We start from the raw sequence: 23,718 nt of genomic DNA, 5'->3' as shown, positions 1-23,718 counted from the left end.
TTTAAACTGGGAAAATGATTATCTTTTCATTCCACTGGACGTGAATGCTCTGTACTCCAATATAGAACATAATATGGGAGTTGAAGCAGTATCACACTATTTATCTGAGATTCCAAATATGCCGTCGGCCCAGAGAGATTTCCTTCTATCAGGCTTAAAGTTTATATTGGAGCATAATGTTTTTGAATTCCAGGGTGAATTGTTCCTGCAGCAGTTTGGCACCGCGATGGGGACTCGGGTCGCGCCAAGTTTCGCTAATCTTTTTATGGGGCGATTCGAGTCCTCATCGCCCATCAGCCAAACACCATATAAGGAACACATATTGCTATATAGGCGCTATATAGATGATTTAATCATCTTCTGGAAGGGCACAGAAAAACAAGCTATTTCTCTTATAGAGGAACTTAACAAAAATAGTTGGGGTATTTCATTCACATATAACATGGATAAAGAAAAAATCCATTATCTGGACCTGGGAATCAGTCACTCTAATAATAAAATTATAAGTAAAACCTTTTTTAAAAAAAACGGATTCTAATGGATTTTTGGACTTTCGGAGCGCACATTATCCAAAATGGAAGCAGAACATACTGTTCAGCCAATACCTGCGCATCCGAAAGACAAAGATTATGTGGAACAATCCAAAATTCGAACTAAAAAATTCTTGGATAAAAAATACCCCAAAAAATTGATAGCAGAAGCCTATGAAACCAACCTGAAAAAAACTCAAAATGAATGTCTGTATGAAAAACTCACAGAAAAAAAACAGTGCTCTGTTATAGACAATGAACAAACAAATAAGTACAAAAAGAGAGATAAAGAAAATAATACAAGATGGCAATATAATTTTATTACTGCTTTTAATCAGGGAAGTGTGAAAGTAAGACAGATTTTAAAAAAGTATCGGTACATTCTAAGAAGGGATTCCTTTCTCAAAAAGTGGCTACCGGAGAATCCTGGTATCACATTCCGGAGGGCGGTTACTATTGGGGACATTATTGCGCCTAGTGTCTTAGGGAAACCCCTCTCTCCTTTAAGACCAAAAAAGACTCCTATACAAAATCCCCTTGGAGTTTTTAGATGTGGATCAAAAAAATGTCATTGCTGCAATATCATTAGTCACAAACAAAAATGTATCACATCAAGAAGCACAGGAGAGACAATAAATATAAACCAGCACCTTACTTGTGAGAGTAATCACGTTATCTACGTGATCAATTGTGCCTGTGGTCTTCAATACGTGGGCCGCACTACACAGACACTGCGGTCGCGTATGAATGGCCACAGACACAACACCAAAAAAGTTTTTTTAAAACACAGTTTGTCCAGACACCTTTTAGTTAAACACCACAAACAATTTGACATAAAGGTAACTCCAGAAACTAAACAGAAAAGAGTCTTTTTGGATCTTTAGATTGAAAACCCTATATCCAGATGGTCTTAATGATATAGTGGAAAATGTGTGAGGGGGAAAAAGAAGAAAAAAAATGTATATTTAATAATGCACAGCCCTATTTACCAATACTGAAAATAATATTTGTTTTATTGTAAGATTTCATTCCTGTAAAAATAACTTCTATTTTATGGATTTTTTTATATACTAGACTAACAATTATGTATTGTTATGATCAGTACTATGTAATTTATTTATTATTATTTTTTTATATATAAATATAACCATCACCAGGTATATTTTAATCACAACTATGTATTCTAAAATTACTATTATATATCACTTTCTCTTTCTATATATATAAGGAGGGGAAAGTGAAGGAAATGATAAGAGAAATGAATTTTATTATATATATGTTCATTCTAATATCAAAAATATACCATTCTAGTACACAGAATGGTGCTAGAATGTAATGCTGAACAACTACCCACTCTCCTAACTTAATTGGGGTGTGGTGTCAATCCTAATCAATTCAACCAATCAAGGAAAGAAAAAAAAAAAAAACACGACATCTTAAGAGTAACTAGTCTATAAAGATTGTCTTCCCTTAAAGTCCTTACAAGTGCATATTATACCTGATGAAGGCCGTTGCTGGCAGAAACGCGTTGTTTGTTCTTAATATAGTGTCCGAATAAATCTGATTTTGAGAAAAAGAATTCATCTGTAACGATCCTTATCCTCTGGAAGCGCCGAAAAAGGGAAATCTTCTCTCCACTACAATATCCAACATGCAAGCCTTATACCAGGGCTGAAATAGTTCCCGCATTTGTGCTGCAGACCAGAGGATTGCAAAGAGCTGATCCACTATACAGATCATTTGAGTGAAAATACAAGACATCTAAAGGGTGAGTGCAAAAAACAAATATTGTTGTGGCAAATGCACATATTCATCTACACTTAGACTCTGCGCCCCTTGTCTCCCCTTTTTATTCTTTTTTTATATCACTGTGGAATATGGAGTAGGTGCAATAATAATAATGTTAGCAAATACCTCCAATTAGAAATGTAGAATAGTTTTTCTGATTCGCCATGTCTCTTCCCTCATGTGCAGGCATTGCAGGACCTTAGCTATCCATGCTTACAACCACTTATAGTGATAGTTATCTAGTTGCTAGTGGTCGTAACCATAGATACCTAAGGTCCTGCAATGCCTGCACATGAGGAAAGAAACATAGCGAATCAGAAAAACTATTCTACATTTCTTATTGGAGGTATTTGCTAATATTATTATTATTACACCTACTATATATTGGGATAGGATCTTGGAGATGGGAATACCCTTTTAATTTCTGATTGCTATGGGTAACTAGGAAAGTTTTTTGTTGCTCAGCTTTGATAAGGGATGATAGATTTTACTAGGCTAAGTGGATATCATTGGTGCAACCAGTGCAGATGCACAGGGGACTAATAGGTTAGGGGCTACCCTCTGGTGACTGTGGGGCGGTCATAAAACTACCCTCTGGTGACTGTGGGGCGGTCATAAAACTACCCTCTGCTGACTGTGGGGCGGTCAAAAAACTACCCCCTCTGCTGACTGTGGGGCGGTCAAAAAACTACCCCCTCGGCTGACTGTGGGACGGTCGAAAAACTACCCCCTCGGCTGACTGTGGGGCGGTCAAAAAACTACCCCCTCGGCTGACTGTGGGGCGGTCAAAAAACTACCCCCTCGGCTGACTGTGGGGCGGTCAAAAAACTACCCCCTCGGCTGACTGTGGGGCGGTCAAAAAACTACCCCCTCGGCTGACTGTGGGGCGGTCAAAAAACTACCCCCTCGGCTGACTGTGGGGCGGTCAAAAAACTACCCCCTCGGCTGACTGTGGGGCGGTCAAAAAACTACACCCTCGGCTGACTGTGGGGCGGTCAAAAAACTACCCCCTCGGCTGACTGTGGGGCGGTCAAAAAACTACCCCCTCGGCTGACTGTGGGGCGGTCAAAAAACTACCCCCTCGGCTGACTGGGGCGGTCAAAAAACTACCCCCTCGGCTGACTGTGGGGAGGTCAAAAAACTACCCCCTCGGCTGACTGTGGGGCGGTCAAAAAACTACCCCCTCGGCTGACTGTGGGGCGGTCAAAAAACTACCCCCTCGGCTGACTGTGGGGCGGTCAAAAAGCTACCTCCTCGGCTGACTGTGGGGCGGTCAAAAAGCTACCCCCTCGGCTGACTGTGGGGCGGTCAAAAAGCTACCCTCTGCTGACTGTGGGGCGGTCAAAAAGGTACCCTCTGCTGACTGTGGGGCGGTCAAAAAGCTACCCTCTGCTGACTGTGGGGCGGTCAAAAAACTGCCCTCTGCTGACTGTGGGGTGGTCAAAAAACTACCCCCTCTGCTGACTGTGGGGCGGTCAAAAAACTACCCCCTCTGCTGACTGTGGGGCGGTCAAAAAACTACCCTCTGCTGACTGTGGGGCGGTCAAAAAACTACCCTCTGCTGACTGTGGGGCGGTCAAAAAACTACCCTCTGCTGACTGTGGGCGGTTCTCAAACTACTCCTAGTGCTGGCGGGCGGGTTCTAGTACTGCTCCTGGCGGTTCTAGTACTGCTCCTGGCGGGGCGGCTCTAGTACTGCTCCTGGCGGGGCGGCTCTAGTACTGCTCCTGGCGGGGCGGCTCTAGTACTGCTCCTGGCGGGGCGGCTCTAGTACTGCTCCTGGCGGGGCGGCTCTAGTACTGCTCCTGGCGGGGCGGTTCTAGTACTGCTCCTGGCGGGGCGGTTCTAGTTCTGCTCCTGGCGGGGCGGTTCTAGTCCTGCTCCTGGTGCTGGCGGTTCTAGTCCTGCTCCTGGTGCTGGCGGTTCTAGTCCTGCTCCTGGTGCTGGTGGGCGGGTCTAGTCCTGCTCCTGGCGGGGCGGGTCTAGTACTGCTCCTGGCGGGGCGGGTCTAGTACTGCTCCTGGTGGGGCGGGTCTAGTACTGCTCCTGGCGGGGCGGGTCTAGTACTGCTCCTGGCGGGGCGGTTCTACTACTGCTCCTGGCGGGGCGGTTCTAGTACTGCTCCTGGCGGGGCGGTTCTAGTACTGCTCCTGGCGGGGCGGTTCTAGTTCTGCTCCTGGCGGGGCGGTTCTAGTACTGCTCCTGGTGCTGGCGGTTCTAGTCCTGCTCCTGGTGCTGGCGGTTCTAGTCCTGCTCCTGCTGCTGGTGGGCGGGTCTAGTACTGCTCCTGGCGGGGCGGGTCTAGTACTGCTCCTGGCGGGGCGGGTCTAGTACTGCTCCTGGCGGGGCGGGTCTAGTACTGCACCTGGTGCTGGCGGTTCTAGTCCTGCTCCTGGTGCTGGCGGTTCTAGTCCTGCTCCTGGCGGGGCGGTTCTAGTCCTGCTCCTGGTGCTGGCGGTTCTAGTCCTGCTCCTGGTGCTGGCGGTTCTAGTCCTGCGCCTGCTGCTGGTGGGCGGGTCTAGTACTGCTCCTGGCGGGGCGGGTCTAGTACTGCTCCTGGAGGGGCGGGTCTAGTACTGCTCCTGGCGGGGCGGGTCTAGTACTGCTCCTGGCGGGGCGGGTCTAGTACTGCACCTGGTGCTGGCGGTTCTAGTCCTGCTCCTGGTGCTGGCGGTTCTAGTCCTGCTCCTGGTGCTGGCGGTTCTAGTCCTGCTCCTGGTGCTGGCGGTTCTAGTCCTGCTCCTGGTGCTGGCGGTTCTAGTCCTGCTCCTGGTGCTGGCGGTTCTAGTCCTGCTCCTGGTGCTGGCGGTTCTAGTCCTGCTCCTGTTGCTGGCGGTTCTAGTCCTGCTCCTGGTGCTGGCGGTTCTAGTACTGCTCCTGGCGGGGCGGGTCTATTACTTCTCTTGGCGGGGCGGGTCTAGTACTGCTCCTGGCGGGGCGGGTCTAGTACTGCTCCTGGTGATGGCAGGTCTAGTACTGCTCCTGGTGCTGGCGGTTCTAGTACTAGCTATGATAGAAGAAACCAGCTGAGAGACCCTGCACTCTGCATGATTGACCACAGCAGGAGAACTACAGTAGCACAGATCTAAATGCAATACACCCTGGAGGCACCGCAGAGCTATGATAGAAGAAACCAGCTGAGAGACCCTGCACTCTGCATGATTGACCAGAGCAGGAGAACTACAGAAGCACAGATCTAAAGGCAATACAGCCTGGAGGAACCGCAGAGCTATGATAGAAGAAACCAGCTTGGAGGAACATATTTTGGGGTGTAATAAGTGCAAAACAGCTCAGATTTAATCATGAGTTATACTGATACAACTAAATAAATATATGTGTACACTAATATGAGACAACATTGTGATTTGAGGAATTAACAATTTAAATATTAACTAGTGCACGCCTCATCCAATAGGTGTATATATAGAAATCTTTGGGCTCTAAACCATTATAGAGAATTTAGCCACGTACACTACAACTTTTTTCAAGTTAATGACCACGATTTGGTTTTAGGTCTAAAATGCGTTGAATGATTACATATTTCTACACTGTTTTTCACATTTGATAAATGATATTATTGTGGTTGAGTGCAGCTGATACTAATGAAAATGAATTGTACAAGTATTTATAATGGCCTCGGTATAAATCTGTCCACATTGAGTGTGGGCTTTATCTATGAACTATAATAGCGTTATGGCAAGCAAGAGAAGTTTATTTCCACTATGGTTTCCATAGCTGCCATGTCCCCATCCTTTATGGTAAGTATCCAGGCTCAAATCTGCCTGAGCGAGATTTTACTGCTTTTTAGGCTCTGTTCACATCTACACTACAATGGGGAAAAAAAGTATTTAGTCAGCCACCAATTGTGCAAGTTCTCCCACTTTAAAAGATGAGCGAGGCCTGTAATTGACATCATAGGTCGGCCTCAACTATCAGAGACAAAATGAGAAAACAAATCCTGAAAATCACATTGTCTGATTTGGAAAGAATTTTTTTTCCGATTTTGGTGGAAAATAAGTGTAATGCACACGCCCGGGCTGAGCGGCGTGTGCGTGTGATTCCACTGGACCGTGCCGGAGAGTGAATACCTGGAGGGGCGTAACTAGGTATTCACCCGATCCGACCAGGATCGCACCACGGCATACGACGCCAGTGCACCAAAGAGGAACTGAGCAGAGGGACCAGGTGCTACTCCAGGACAGACCCCGGACACGGCTGTTGACCCACACAGGGTAATACAGGAACAGACAGGTTAGGCTGGCACACAGACTGGTGGGTATATGCAGGCACGACTGGTATGCAGGCAGGCGGGTATGCAGGCAGGGGGGTACAGGCAAGCACGGCTAGAGTGCAGACAGGGAGGCACTAGCAGGTAGGAACACAGGCGGAATATGACCCAGTACACACTGGGACTCAGGAACAGAACCACAGATGTGGCGGACAAACACAGCAGAGTAAGGCCGAAAAGAGTGGTGAGCGACAGCAGGGAAAGACGAGACCGCCTAGAGCGGTGAGCGAGAGCAGGGCAAGACGAGACCGCCTAGAGCGGTGGGCAAGACGAGATCGCCTAGAGCGGTGAGCGAGAGCAGGGCAAGACGAGACCGCCTAGAGCGGTGAGCGAGAGCAGGGCAAGACGAGACCGCCTAAAGCGGTGAGCGAGAGCAGGGCAAGACGAGACCGCCTAGAGCGGTGAGCGAGAGCAGGGCAAGACGAGACCGCCTAGAGCGGTGAGCTAAGGCAGAGCAGGCTAGAACTGCCGGAGTGGTGAGCAAAGGCAGAGCAGGCTAGAACCGCCGGAGCGGTGAGCAAAGGCAGAGCAGGCTAGAACCGCCGGAGGGGTGAGCAAAGGCAGAGCAGGCTAGAACCGCCGGAGCGGTGAGCAAAGGCAGAGCAGGCTAGAACCACCGGAGCGGTGAGCAAAGGCAGAGCAGGCTAGAACCGCCGGAGCGGTGAGCAAAGGCAGAGCAGGCTAGAACCGCTGGAGCAGTGAGCAAAGGCAGAGCAGGCTAGAACCGCCGGAGCGGTGAGCAAAGGCAGAGCAGGCTAGAACCGCCGGAGCGGTGAGCAAAGGCAGAGCAGGCTAGAACCGCCAGAGCCGTGAGCAAAGGCAGAGCAGGCTAGAACCGCCAGAGCCGTGAGCAAAGGCAGAGCAGGCTAGAACCGCCGGAGTGGTGAGCAAAGGCAGAGCAGACTAGAACCGCCGGAGCGGTGAGCAAAGGCAGAGCAGGCTAGAACCGCCGGAGCGGTGAGCAAAGGCAGAGCAGGCTAGAACCGCCGGAGAGGTGAGCAAAGGCAGAGCAGGCTAGAACCGCCGGAGCGGTAAGCAAAGGCAGAGCAGGCTAGAACCGCCGGAGCGGTGAGCAAAGGCAGAGCAGGGGGGACAGGGCTCTGTTCACACGGAACAGACAGGAAGGGAAAGGCAGAACCAGATACCCACAGGGTACTTGCAGTGAAGTAGCGAGTGGACCACAAACTCACAAACGGGAGTACAGTGACAACGAGCAGGAGTTAGGTACGAGTTCAGACTTTGCAGAAAAAGGAAAAGTACGGACATAGAGAAACACGGGAAACAGGCTAGAAGAGTATACAGACAAGAACAGACACAGTAGCAAGATACAGGAGCGGGTCTAGGAATGCAGCCCCTAGAAGGCGGGAGGAACAGGCCAGGAGCATGTTCAGACAGGACAGACTAGATACAGGAGTGGGTCTAGGTATGCGGCCCCTAGAAGGCGAAACACACAGGCAAGGAGCGTGTTCAGACAGGCCTGGAAATACAGCCTCCAGGATAGGCAGACAAGAGAACACAGAAGGGGACCTGGCACATTCAGAGTGAAAGACCACACTGAATGAAACACAATGCTCAGGCAGGGATTCATTGGAGCAGCTGGGTTAAATACCAGGAGACAGACAGCAATAGGCTGAGGACGCACAAGGGGTGTGCCTGCAGCAGGTACAAAAAGCAGGAAGTGATCGGGCGCCGCCCTTAAGCAGCAGACACAGAGGCAAACAGACAGCATGAAGGGAAGCCAGAGAGACATTCTGGATTGGAGATCAACTGCGCGCTCTTGCACAGTGGGAGATGGACCACTATGCAAGGACGCCGCCAGGTATGTTACAATAAGTATTTGGTCAATTACAAACAAGCAAGATTTCTGCCTCTCACAGACCTGTAACTTCTTCTTTAAGAGGCTCCTCTTTCCTCCACTCATTACCTGTAGTACTGGCTCCTGTTTGAACTTGTTATCAGTATAAAAGACGCCTGTCCGCAACCTCAAACAGTCACACTCCAAACTCCACTATGGTGAAGACCAAAGAGCTGTCGAAGAACACCAGAAACAAAATTGTAGCCCTGCACCAGGCTGACTAAATACTTTTTTTTCCCCACTATGTTGTGATTTCCATATTTTTGTTCTATGATAAAAAAAGAAAAGATGAAGATAACGGAAGCGCCGGACCCCCTGTATATCGGACACTGAGGTTTGTCTAGTGTCCACTGGAACATTACAATATTTTACTGGACAGAATGGTGCAGCATGCTGCTATACATGCAACTCTTGGGGCCGACTGTGCAGTGAATATTGTGTGACAAGGAGCGAGGACCTAGCAAGGACCAAGTTCTAAAATGGTTTGAAACCACTTTAATAAAGTCTGATGGTTTACAGGTCTATATATTGCACAGTTTTATTATTTAAAAATACTTAGTTTAACCACAGATTTCATCTCTAAGAAACAAGTTCAATGGCATTTACCATATGGCGTTTAGATTTGTGTCAGGGGTTTCTCACTTACAGAAAAAAGCTGTGTGCCCACGTAGCGTTTTTCAAGCGTTTTTGATGCGGAATTTCCGCAGCGGAAACGCTTGTAAAACGCTTGGTAACCCGCACCCCATGGTCCCCAATGGGATTCCGCAAGTTCTATGCACATGCTGCGGATTTTTCCGCAGCGTTTATGCTGCGTTCAAAAATCCGCAGCATGTCATTTAATTTTGCGTTTCCGCAAGCGGAATTGCCTTTGTCCAATGCATAAAAAACGCAAGGCAATTCCGCATGTGGAAAACGCGTGATAAACGCGCGAAAAATGTGCGATAAACGCGTGCGGAATTCCGCATGCGTTTTTCCGGGAGAGGACTTGCAGAAATGAAGCAGAAATTTTCTGCTTCATAAATGCAACGTGGGCACATAGCCTAATAAGGAGCATCTGACAGATACAGCAAATCTTCCTAAGAGTGAATTAAAAAACGACTGGCATTTATATGGAACATATTCAATACAAGCCATGTATAAAAATGATGATATACAGTACAGACCAAAAGTTTGGACACACCTTCTCATTTAAAGATTTTTACTATGAAAATTGTACATTCACACTGAAGGCATCAAAACTAAATTAAGACATGTGGAATTATATACTTAACAACACATGTGTTAATTCATAGTTTTGATGCCTTCAGTGTGAATGTACAATTTTCATAGTCAGGAAAATACAGAAAAATCTTTAAATGAGAGGGTGTGTCCAAACTTTTGGTCTGTACTGTATATGCTTATATAGAATATACTAAATAAAGCTATTGGTCAGTTACTGGTCACATGGCCAGCCGTGCGGCCAGGCCAAGTGTGTATATAATATTTGAATGGAAGTTGACAGTTGAGAGTGACAGTTGGAGTTGACTTGCGACGGTGGAGGAGATATCTGCCAACCCTGAACTGAGTAGCAAAATTATGGAGATGAATGAAGACAGAGGACAACCGAGGAAGGGAAAGAAGAGGACAAATGCCACATTGATCTCATCAAATGAAGATAAGAAGACATCGAAGAACAGCAGCCAAGAGAGGAAGAAGAGAAGGACAAGCTCAAGGCCAGCTGAGAAGATGTCTTCCAATCTGAAGATGAATCAAGTGGATGAAGAGAGGAAAAAAAGTGCCAAGAAGAGAAAACACACCATAAACTCTTCAGGAGAAAAAAATCCGCTGCCCAAAAGAGCCAAAGGGGTCCTGAAAACAGAAGACCAGCAGGGACTCCAGAGAGGCTCAGGTAGATTAATACATACATTTATGGTTTTTTTTAAAACAAGTCATACCTACCATTGTGGAGGGTTTTCTTCACTATTTAGTGAGCAGACTATTTTGGGCCCTATTCTAATTTTTATTTTTTTTTGTTTTTTTTTCATTGTAGAACATCAAAAGGCATGACTTTTTTATATCTTCATTGACACAGTTATAAAAGACTTACTTCTTCTGGGACAAATTGTATTTTTAAGTCATAATTTGGGATACTGTATATTTAATGCATTGATTTCATTTACATTTAAATAACTTCTTGAGGGAAATCTAAAAAAACAGTTGCAATTCTGTCATTTATTCTTTTTTTTCATCATTCACTTTACAATATACATTACAAATCTCAAGATAATGTTACTCTCTGGGTCAATGATGTATTCAGCTGATATCTATGGAAATCGAGGTCTGGGGGTGGGCTGCTTATATGTGGTGCACAATAAAGCATTGAAAATCGGTCCGGTGAGGCCTCGGACTCTTGTGTCTTTATTATCGGGGTCAGGACAATTCTGGTGATTCCAACTTAATAAAGTTTATTGAAGTTCTACTGTTATTGCCATAAAAACACAAACACTTTAAACAATTATTTTTTTCTGCCATCATATTTCAAGACTAATAACAGTCTTTTATTCTTCCAGTGACAGTGGCATCCATTGGTCACCAAAGAATGTGGTTGTGGAGTGCTGATGGGATGTCATGGCAGCCAGGGGACAGATCATTATCCCCATGGCTGCCATATTGGTACCCCGGTGAAGCCCCGTCAATGGCTGGGGTTCATAGGAGACAGTGATTTAGCTAAATATTACATTACAAGACAAAAAATAAATAAATTATATATATATAAATATTTATAGTTGTGTGCACAGTATATATATATATATATATATATATATATATATATATATATACACATATATATGTCTTTATTTTATTGGAAAAGATGGGGTGATATGAATTTTCATGTTTTTTATTGTTACTGTATACATGTGGTATTGCTGCAACCATTAAAGTCAATTAAGTCCAATTAATGTGGTATGCTGCCAGTATTCATTACTATTTTAATGGTGGATGTGTGATACTAAGACCCTAATGATTGTAAGAATGGGGGTTCAATGAATCTTTTGCCAATAGACAATGAACTACTATTCTAAAACTTGGGTGCGTGACCCAGCAGACGCCCACCTCAGACTTTAAAGGATATTAGAAGATTATTTTTTTTATTCCAAATGCTTGGCAGCTATAACAATGATAAATGAAGCTGTCCTCCTCATCCTCCTCATCCTTCCTAGGTTGGGCAATGTCTCTCCGCTGTCTCTGTCCCTGGTCTTTGGGGGCAGATTATAGCAGAAGCATCATGACCACAGTGCACATTATGGCAGCAGCCAATCATAGGGTTCAGCAATGATGTTGATACAGTCATCACAATACCACTGAGCCCAGCGATTGGCTGCAGCGGTCAGATATGCTGGAGTTGTGAAGTTATCCCTGTAGCCTATCAACTTTAAAGAGTGGATGAGAATAGCTTTTTTAATATTTTTATAGTGGGAAAGTATATGGAATAAAATAAATAATGTCTTTGGTATGAAAACTCCTTAATGTCTAATAAAAATGTGGTAAGGTCTATTCACAGTCCAGGTTTTGTCATGATTTTGATTGAGGTTTGGGAGTTTTATTGGACTAAATGGGCCTGAATTATTTTGTGTTATTGGCATTTTTTGAGCCTCACTATTAAGGGTCTAGAAAAGGGGTTGATATAAAGTAAAGAAGTGTGGCTTAGTGTTCAACAGGTCTAGCAAGATCAAAATGTATCATACAGCATAGATGGGATAGGTCATCAATATAATATAGGTGAGGGACTGCCACCCAGCCCCCACTGATCATCTGTTATCCGCCATTGGCAGGATGTAAATAGTGTATGGAGCAGAATAGCACAGCGCTGGACATTGTGTAGTGGCCACTGCCAGGAACTGCAGATAGGATTCTAGTGAAGTGACTAGGAGCTGATCGGCAGTACCCCACAGCAGCCATTACACAATGTCCACTGTGCACATCTAGCTGGTGGCAACTCACATACCAAATGATCGTGGTGGTGCTGGGAGTCCGAGACCGATCACCAACCCCTTGAACATATGGCCTGAACATACAATCCATAAGTGAACATGGGCTATTTATTTTTTAAAGCACATTCTGACATATGCTGATTAAAATACAGGGATGGAAAACCTCTTTATGGTAAGTTTAAGACCTTAAAAAGTTTATCCCAAGAACAAAAGTACATTTTAATCAATAGATCATGAAAAACGAAGCAGTTGCACAATTGGATATATTTAAAAAAAAATCATATTTTTGAGATAAACTTATAAATGCGCCCCTCATGTATACCGTGTATCTAGCTTTGCCCAAGTATGTAACATAGCAACATACAGTAGTAACATCGTTTTTAAAACCACTTTACAACCTATGACGTCTTAGTACGTCATAGGCTACCTCCCCCGGTTCAGTGAGGGCTCCGGCGCTGAGCCCGCACTGAACCGAGCACATGTCAGCTGATTCTTACAGCGGACATGTGCGCGCAACAGCCACGGGTGGAATCGCGATCCACCCGCGGCTGTTAACATGTTATATGCCGCTGTCAATCTCCGACAGCGGCATTTAACGCGCGCTTCCGGGAAGCGCGTCCTAAGCCCCGCCCATTGGCGACCCCGTCACGTGATCGCGGGTCACTGATGGGTGGGCATGACAACCCAGGGTCTGCAGCAGACGCCTGCCGTTGTCATGAGCTGGACGCTATGAGCGCCACCTAGTGGTCGGCGCTCATAGCACAGGACCAATTCTGCTATATGCAGGGGATCTGCTGATCCCCTGTATGTAGCAGAGGCGATCGGATAGTTGCTGCTTCTAGTCTCCTATGGAGACTATAGAAGCATGCAAAAAGTGAAAAAAAACGTTTTTAAAAATATAAAAAAAATTAAAAAAATATAAAAGTTTAAATCACCCCCCTTTCGCCCCATTCAAAATAAAATATTAAAAAAAAAACCCTACATACACATATTTGGCATCGCCGCATTCAGAATCGCCCGATCTATCAATATAAAAAAAGAATTAATCTGAACGGTAAACGGCGTAATGATAAAAAAAATTCTAAACGCCAGAATTACGTTTTTTGGTTGCTGCAAAATTGCAATAAAATGCAATAACAGGCGATCAAAACATCAGATCTACCCCAAAATGTTATCAATAAATACGTCAGTCCAGAGCGCAAAAAATAAGCCCTCACCCAGCCCCAGATCCCGAAAAATTTAGATGCTACAGGTCTTAGAAAATTGCGCTATTTTTTTTTTTCAAAATTTTGGAATTTTTTTCACCACTTAAATATAAAAGAACCTATACATGTTTGGTGTCTACGAACTCATAATGACCTGGAGAATAATGGTGGCAGGTCAGTTTTAGCATTCAGTGAACGTGGTAAAAAAAACAAAAAAAAACCAACTGTGGTATTGCACTTTTTTTGCAATTTCACCGCACTTGGAATTTTTTTCCCGTTTTCTCGTACACGATATGGTAAAAGTAGTAATGGCGTTGAAAAGTAAAACTCGTCCAGCAAAAAATAAGCCCTCATATGGCCATATTGACCAAAAAATAAAAACGCTATGGCTCTGGGAACAAGGGGAGCAAAAAACGAAAATGCAAAAACGACAAAACCCAAGGTTGCGAAAGGGTTAAGGTTGAAGGAAGACTAAGTTCATCTAGTTCAACCCATAGCCTAACATTTTAATCCAGAGGAAGGCAAAAAAAAACCATGTGGCAAACACTAAGCTCCACATTGGGGAAAAAAATTCCTTCCCGACTCCATACGACAATCAGACTAGTTCCCTGGATCAACGCCCTATCAAGGAATCTAGTATTTATAACCTGTAATATTATACTTTTCAAGAAAGGCATCCATGCCCTTCTTAAATTTTAGTAGTGAATCACTCATTACAACATCATGCGGCAGAGAGCTCCATAGTCTCACTGCTCTTACAGTAAAGAATCCGCGTCTGTGATTATGATTAAACCTTCTTTCCTCCAGACGTAGAAGATGCCCCCTTGTCCCCGTCTCAGGCATCAGAGTAAAAAGATCAGTAGAAAGGTCTTTGTACTGTCCCCTCATATACTTGTACATAGTAATAAGATCACCCCTAAGCCTTCTTTTTTCCACAGTAAATAACCCCAAGTGTAATAAGTGTAATTACTAATAACCTGTCTTGGTATTGCAGACCCCCCAGTCCTCTAATAACCTGTCTTGGTATTGCAGACCCCCCAGTCCTCTAATAACCTGTCTTGGTATTGCAGACCCCCAGTCCTCTAATAACCTGTCTTGGTATTGCAGACCCCCAGTCCTCTAATAACCTGTCTTGGTATTGCAGACCCCCCAGTCCTCTAATAACCTTGGTCGCTCTTCTCTGCACCCGCTCTAGTTCAGCTATGTCTTTCTTATACACCGGACACCAGAACTGTACACAGTATTCTAAGTGTGGTGGTACTAATGACTTGTATAGAGGTAAAATTATGTTCTCCTCATGAGCATCTATGCCTCTTTTAATGCATCCCATTATTTTATTTGCCTTTGTAGCAGCTGCCTGACACTGGCCATCAAACGTGAGCTTGTCGCCCACCAATACACCCAGGTCTTTTTCAGTGACAGTTTTGCCCAGTGTTTTACAATTAAGCATATAATTATACATTTTATTTCCTCTACATTTATCCCCACTAAAGCTCATTTGCCATTTATCAGCCCAAGCTTCTAGTTTACATACTGTACATTGTGAAAATGTTTGGACCCCTTGAACTTTTCTACCTTTTGCCACATTTCTGGCTTCAAACATAAAGATATAAAATTCAAATTTTTTTGGGAAGAATCAACAACAAGTGGGGCACAATCGTGAAATGGAACAAAATTTATTGGATATTTTAAACTTTTTTAACAAATTAAAAACTGAAAAGTGGGGCGTGCAATATTATTCGACCCCCTTGAGTTAATACTTTGTAGCGCCACCTTTTGCTGCGATTACAGCTGCAAGTCGCTTGGGGAATGTCTCTATCAGTTTTGCACATCGAGAGGCTGAAATTCTTGCCCATTCTTCCTTGCAAAACAGCTCGAGCTCATTGAGGTTGGATGGAGGGCGTTTGTGAACAACAGTTTTAAGCTCTTTCCACAGATTCTCGATTGGATTCAGGTCTGGACTTTGACTTGGCCATTTTAACACCTGGATATGTTTATTTTTGAACCAATCCATTGTAGATTTTGCTTTATGTTTGAGATCATTGTCTTGTTGGAAGATAAATCTCCGTCCCAGTCTCAGGTCTTTTGCAGACTCCAACAGGTTTTCTTCCAGAATGGTCCTGTATTTGGCTCCGTCCATCTTCCCATCAATTTTAACCATCTTCCCTGTCCCTGCTGAAGAAAAGCAGGCCCAAACCATGATGCTGCCACCACCATGTTTGACAGTGGGGAGGGTCTTTTGAGGGTGATGAGCTGTGTTGCTTTTACGCCAAACATATCGTTTTGCATTGTGGCCAAAAGGTTCGATTTTGGTTTCATCTGACCGACCACCTTATTCCACATGTTTGCTGTGTCTCCCAGGTGGCTTGTGGCAAACTTCAAACGAGACTTTTTATGGATATCTTAGAGAAATGGCTTTCTTCTTGCCACTCTTCCATAAAGGCCAGATTTGTGCAGTGTACGACTGATTGTTGTCCTATGGACAGACTCTCCCACCTCAGCTGTAGATCTCTGCAGTTCATCCAGAGTGTTCATGGGCCTTTTGGCTGCATGTCTGATCAGTCTTCTCCTTGTTCGAGATGAAAGTTTAGAGGGACGGCCGGGTCTTGGTAGATTTGCAGTGGTCTGATACTCCTTCCATTTCAATATGATCGCTTGTACAGTGCTCCTTGAGATATTTAAAGCTTGGAAAATCTTTTTGTATCCAAATCCGGCTTTAAACTTCGCCACAACAATATGTCGGACCTGCCTGGTGGGTTCCTTGGTCTTCATGATGCTCTCTGCACTTGAAACAGAACCCTGAGACTATCACAGAGCAGGTGCATTTATACGGAGACTTGATTACACACAGGTGGATTCTATTTATCATTACCAGTCATTTAGGACAACATTGGATCATTCGGAGATCCTCACTGAAATTCTGCAGTGAGTTTGCTGCACTGAAAGTAAAGGGGCCTAATTATATTGCACGCCCCACTTTTCAGTTTGTAATTTTTTTTTTAGAAAGTTTAAAATATCCAATAAATTTTGTTCCACTTCACGATTGTGTCCCACTTGTTGTTGATTCTTCCCCAAAAAATTAGAATTTTATATCTTTATGTTTGAAGCAAGAAATGTGGCAAAAGGTAGAAAAGTTCAAGGGGGGCAAATACTTTCACAATGCACTGTAGATCTTCCTGTAATATAAAATTGTCCTCCTCTGTATTGATTACCTTGCAGAGTTTAGTGTCATCTGCAAATATTGAAATACTACTCTGTATGCCCCCTACAAGGTCGTTAATAAATATGTTAAAAGAAGCAGGCCCAATACTGACCCCTGTGGTACCCCACTGTTAACTGAGACCCAGTCTGAGTGTGTTCCATTAATAACCACCCTTTGTTTCATATCATTGAGCCAGTTCTTAACCCACATACATATATTTTCCCCTATCCCCATTGTTCTCATTTTATGTATCAACCTTTTGTGTGGAACCGTATCAAAAGCTTTTGAAAAGTCAATATACACAACATCCACTGCATTTCCTTGGTCCAGTCTGGAACTTAAAGTAAATCTTCATAAAAGCTGATCAGATTAGTCTGACAGGAATGGGGTAAACCCATGTTGATATTGGGTCATAAGGTTATTCTTCTTCAGATACTCTAGTATAGCATCTCTTAGGAAACCCTCCAGGATTTTACCCACAGTAGAGGTTAAGCTTACCGGCCTATAATTTCCAAGTTCGGTTTTTGTCCCCTTTTTGAATATTGGCACCACATTTTCTATACGCCAGTCCTGTGGTACAGACCCTGTTATTATGGAATCTTTAAAAATTAAAAATAATGGTCTATCTATGACGTTACTTAATTCCTGCAGTACTCGTGGGTATATCCCATCCGGGCCCGGGGATTTGTCAACTTTAGTGGTTTTTAGACGCCGCCGTACTTACTGCTGGGTTAAGCAAGTGACATTTAATGGAGAATTTTTGTCATCACTAATCATGTTTTCTGTCATGCAATTTTCTTGGGCAAATGCTGTTGAAAAAAAAATCATTTAGCATATTGGCTTTTTCCTCATCCTCATGCACCATTTCACCCAGACTATTTTTAAGGGGGCCAAGACTATCATTTTTTAGTTTTTTACTATTTATGTAGTTAAAGAATATTTTGGGATTATTTTTACTTTCTCTGGCAATGTGTCTCTCTGTCTCAATCTTTGCTGCCTTGATTTTGTTTTTTACAGAATTTATTTAATTTTCTGTATTTATTTAATGCCTCATCACTACCCACTTGCTTTAGTTCTCTAAATGCTTTTTTTTTGTCACTTATTGCGCCCCTTACAGCTTTATTTAGCCATAGTGGTTTCCTCCTATTTCTAGCATGTTTATTCCCATAGGGTATATATTGTGCACACGTCCTATTCAGGATGCTAATAAATGTCTCCCATTTGCTTTGTGTAGCTTTATGTCTCAGGATATCGTCCTAGTTTATTGCACTAAGATCATCTCTCAACCGTTGAAAATTTGCCTTCCTGAAGTTTAGTGTCCTTGTAACCCTTCTACTACATATCGTATTAAAGGATACATGAAAACTTATTATTTTGTGATCACTAATACCCAAGTGACCCCCAACTCGTATATTTGATATGCGGTCTGGCCTGTTGGTTAGTATTAGGTCTAGCAGTGCCCCTCTTCTTATTGGGTCCTGAACCAGTTGTAAAAGGTAATTGTCTCTCATAGTTGTCAAAAAGCTATTACCTTTGCTGGAACTACAGGTTTCTGTTCCCCAATGTATTTCAGGGTAGTTGAAGTCCCCCATAATAATGACTTCTCTTTGAGTCACTGCTTCATCTATTTGCTTTATGAGGATATTCTCCGCTACTTCCATTATTTTTGGAGACTTATAACAAACCCCTATCAGTAATTTATTATTTTTTCCCCCTCCCCTTATCGCCACCCATAGGGACTCTGCATTTTCATTAGACTCACATATATGCTCACGCAAGATGGGTTTTAAGGATGATTTTACATATAAACACCCCCCCCCCTTCACTTGTTTGTACGGTCATTTCTGAACAGACTATAGCCCTGTAAATTAACTGCCCAGTCATGGCTCTCATCCAGCCATGTCTCAGATATCCCCACCATGTCATAATTATTTTCCAACAAAATTAATTCTAATTCCTCCATTTTGTTGGTGAGGCTTCTGGTATTAGTGTACATGCATGTACATGTATCTCTCTGTACCTGTATTCCTTCCTACTATATTGACTGTTCTAAGCCCACCCCCAATTTCTTTATTTGTGCCCAGGTCACTATCTGCATTATCTTCCCCACCTATAAAATGAATACCCTCCCTCCCCAATCCCTAGTTTAAACACTCCTCCAACCTTCTAGCCATTTTCTCCCCCAGCACAGCTGCACCCTCCCCATTGAGGTGCAGCCAGTCCCTAGCGTAGAACCTGTAGCCACCTGAGAAGTTGGACCAGTTCTCCAGGAACCCAAACCCCTCCTTCCTACACCAATTCCTGAGCCACTTATTTATCTCCCTAATCTTCCATTGCCTCTCTGGTGTGGCACGTGGTACAGGCAGTATATCAGAGAATACCACCTTGGGAGTCCTTGCTTTAAGCTTGCAGCCTAATTCCCTGAAATCATCTTTAAGGACCTTCCACCTACCTCTAACTTTGTCATTTGTGCCGTGTGTACCATGACCGCTGGGTCCTCACCAGCCCCTCTCAGTTATCTGTCAACCTGATCAGCGATGTGCCGGACTCAAGCGCCATGTACGCAGCACACTGTTCGACGATCCCTGTCTTTGTGACAGATTGCCCTATCTGTTCCCCTAATAATTGAGTCCCCCACTACCAGCACCTGCCTGGCCTGCCCTGCTCTCCTATTTCCCCCCTTACTGGAGCTGACATTCCTCCGGCTTTCAGAGGACATGCTTTGCTGCAGCAGTGCTACCCCTGTACCGACACCCCCCTCATCTGCCAACTTTGCAAACTTATTTGGGTGTGCCAGATCAGGACTACCTCCCTGGCACTCTTCCCTCTACCCCCCCCCCCTTCTAACGGTCACCCAGCTAGCTGCCACACTGTCCTGCAGCTTCCTAATACCATCCTCCCCCACATCTACCCCAGTGAGCAGCTGTTCAGTGAGCAGCAGACTCCTTTCCATATTGTCAATGGATCTCAGTGTTGCCAGCTCCTCATTTAGATCCAGTATATGGGCTTCCAAACGCACAACATGCACACATCTCGCGCAGCAGTAAGCAACCCCGACCGGCTGTTCAAGGAATGCATACATGTGGCAAGATGTACACTGGATAGCATTGCCAATAATGGAGCTCATTTCCTAATGGGGATTGCACTAGACAGAAATGTTAAGTAAAAAGAAATGTAAAGAATTAAGAAAATACAGACAGCAATTCAGTCCAAATTCCTCCCTTCCAAACTCCCTGAATCCAAGTCACTGAAAAACAAGTCACACACTTTACTTCTGTTTGCACTTACGCTCCGTTCACACTCGCTAAGGAAGAAGATTTAAAGAGGTTTTTTTTCTTCCCTTTAGCAGCAATCTAACCTACAGCTCAATGCACTTCCAAAGGACTGGATGCCCCAACCAGCTGCCGCTTATAAACCCTTATTTATAACCCCTCACCCTTAATTAACCCCTTGTGAGTATAGCTACACCTCCGGATTTAAGTGCAATGTAGTTAACCCTTAAATACAGAGGTAGTAGAGATGCTGCAGTTGATGGTGGCACATACACAGCTTCTGGCAGGGATCTAGCTGCTTCTTTGTATGTTTATTCCTGTAGTCTGCCTCCATGCAGCCACTATCTGGAGGCAGATACAGTTGAAAGCAATGATGGAAGAGGGAGCCGTGAGCTCTTTCTTCCATCCTTCTCCCTGTTCGTCTTAAGTTTCAGCCTAGCAGGCACAATGACGTCACTACATTGCGAGCGCTGTGCCGAGCAGTGCAGAGCTGTCAGACCACACGCTGCAGACACCGAAGCAGCAGGGGGACTGGGAGAGAGATTTATTTTTTGTGTGGGTCATCAAACTATATGGAAGGCTACTTGGGGGGCATCATACTACTTGGAGGGCTATGTGGGGTGCCAGCATACTATTATGAGGGCTATGTGAGGTCCACCATACTATTTGGAGGGCTATGTGGGGTGTGATCATACAATTTGAAGGGCTACGTGGCAGCCATTATACTATTTGGAGGGCAATCATATTATTTGGAGGGCTACTTGGAGGCTTATCATGCTATGGAGACTATGTGGGGACCATCATACTGTTTGGAGGGCTGAGTGGGGGCCACCATACTGTTTGGATGGCTGCGTGGGGCCATTATACTGTTTGGAGAGCTAGTGGGGGGGGGCATTATAATGTTTACAGGCCATTATATAGTGTGGAGAGTTGTTTGGGGACCGTCATACTGTGTGGAGGGTTGTGGGGGCCACTATACTGTATGGAGGGCCACTATACTGTGTGCAGGTCATCATAATGTGTGGAGGGCTGTGTCAGGGGCCATCATACTATGTGTGGGGGACAATGTGGGCCATCATACTGTGGAGGGGGCATCATACTTTGGGGGGTGGGGTACTGTAGGGTCATCATACCATGTGTGTAGAGGAATTTACTGTGGGGGTATCTTACTGTGTTTGGGCGCACAATTGTTGGCATCATACTTTATGGTGGCCATGAAAAGGGTATCTTATTGCGTGGGAACACTAAGGGGCTTCAATAGGGGCAAAATTACTTTCTAAGGGCTGCAAAGTTGTAAAATATGCTCTTCTGTGACCCTGCTTAATTTTTATTTGTTTTGAGGGGAGGCGAGCAATTAGGACATCTGTCATGGGTTCCCATGATTTTAATGTACGCCCCTGTCCCTGCCTATTTGTTTAATCAAATTAGTGCCCGTATCTTTACACAGCTGTATCTGCTGTGTTCCTGTGAGCTCATCATGAATCAAACCAGTAAAGTATAAGCTCAGCAGACGGACCCCTAAACTGAGCACACAGCTTAGACCACGTCCCCACCTTCAGTATTTGGTCAGTATTTTACATCAGTATTTGTAAGTCAAAACCAGGAGTGGGAGAAAAATACAGAAGTGGTGAGGAGTTTCTATTATACATTTCCTCTGATTGTTCCACTCTTGGTTTTGGCTTACAAATACTGGTGTAGAATACTGTCCAAATACTGAAGGTGTGAACGTGGCCTTATCGTTACAAAAAAAACTGAGCTATCACTCAGCCCTAGAGTGAACGACGTTAGTCTTCTCTCTGCTTATTCCTTTCATCTAAGGACTAACAGCATTGCAACACTTACCTCATAGGCCCCTGATGAAGCCACCATGCGTGGCGACACGCGTTGGGCATTGACAGCTCATCCACACCACCCCGGTCCCTGGTATTGGTGATAGGTCTTTGCCTATTTAGGATATGCTAGTGTTATTTTCCTTGAATTTATAATCTACCCTTAAAATCTAATGGCTGAACAGGAAGCCTAAATTTGATCTATTGTCTAGTGACTTTTGTATCTTTATTAGGCTTCATCTGGTCATTGCTGACATTCATCTGGTGTCCTCTTCTTGGGCAATCATTGTTATTGTGGTGTGTGTGACTTTAATATCACACTCTTTATTCATGTACAACAAGATTAGAGGATTCCTGTTACCATATTATATTTCTGCCCAGGTGGGGTATTGATTATCGGAGATAGTTTTATTCCAGCCGGCTTTCATATAAAACTTTTACCTATCTTATTTATGATGATTTATTTTTGCAGGGTGGTCTTTGTAGTGGGTGGGCTCTCACTCAGTGAGGGATTCCACTGAGTTTTTACTTGTGTTTTAATGGATTTTGTGTCGTTGATGTGTATGTATTTTTCCTAATAAAATTGATATATATTTTTCTATTAATATCAGCTAATGATTTTTTATGCATGGCGATCACTGGTCTAATAGTATACCCCTATTCTTTTGGGCCTTTCATCTAAGGATACATGCTATTGCATTGGACTTTTTACTAGCTTCTTCATACTAAGACTGTACTGGGCTGGGGGGGAGGGATGTCCCCCCGCGCCGGATCCCATGAAGCTACTCAGGGGGGCTGCCGGGGAGCTGCACTGTAGCTGCTGTCCTGGCCACATCACAGTGATGCAGACATGCCAACTGCAGGCTATGTGTGCTGCGTCTGCAGAAGTGGCGTCACAGCGCGCCTGCAGCTGATTCATTCTGTCGGAGAGGAGCCTGTGGATCGGAGACCTCCGTGGATAAGTGTGACATTAAGAGGTCTGCAGTGAGGAGGGAGCAGGAAGCTGCTCATCTCCTCATAAGCCCACACGGAGGAGGTAGCAGGAAGCTGCTCATCTCCTCATAAGCCCACACGGAGGAGGTAGCAGGAAGCTGCTCATCTCCTCATAAGCCCACACGGAGGAGGTAGCAGGAAGCTGCTCATCTCCTCATAAGCCCACACGGAGGAGGTAGCAGGAAGCTGCTCATCTCCTCATAAGCCCACACGGAGGAGGTAGCAGGAAGCTGCTCATCTCCTCATAAGCCCACACGGAGGAGGTAGCAGGAAGCTGCTCATCTCCTCATAAGCCCACACGGAGGAGGTAGCAGGAAGCTGCTCATCTCCTCATAGGCCCACACGGAGGAGGTAGCAGGAAGCTGCTCATCTCCTCATAAGCCCACACGGAGGAGGTAGCAGGAAGCTGCTCATCTCCTCATAAGCCCACACGGAGGAGGTAGCAGGAAGCTGCTCATCTCCTCATAAGCCCACACGGAGGAGGTAGCAGGAAGCTGCTCATCTCCTCATAAGCCCACACGGAGGAGGTAGCAGGAAGCTGCTCATCTCCTCATAGGCCCACACGGAGGAGGTAGCAGGAAGCTGCTCATCTCCTCATAAGCCCACACGGAGGAGGTAGCAGGAAGCTGCTCATCTCCTCATAAGCCCACACGGAGGAGGTAGCAGGAAGCTGCTCATCTCCTCATAAGCCCACACAGAGGACGTAGCAGGAAGCTGCACATCTCCTCATAAGCCCACACGGAGGAGGTAGCAGGAAGCTGCTCATCTCCTCATAAGCCCACACG

Source organism: Phyllobates terribilis, unplaced genomic scaffold, assembly GCF_046119375.1.
Source record: "Phyllobates terribilis strain yellow unplaced genomic scaffold, ASM4611937v1 Scaffold_154__1_contigs__length_4444370, whole genome shotgun sequence".
Taxonomy (NCBI): domain Eukaryota; kingdom Metazoa; phylum Chordata; class Amphibia; order Anura; family Dendrobatidae; genus Phyllobates; species Phyllobates terribilis.
Note: the sequence above shows the minus strand (reverse complement) of the source record.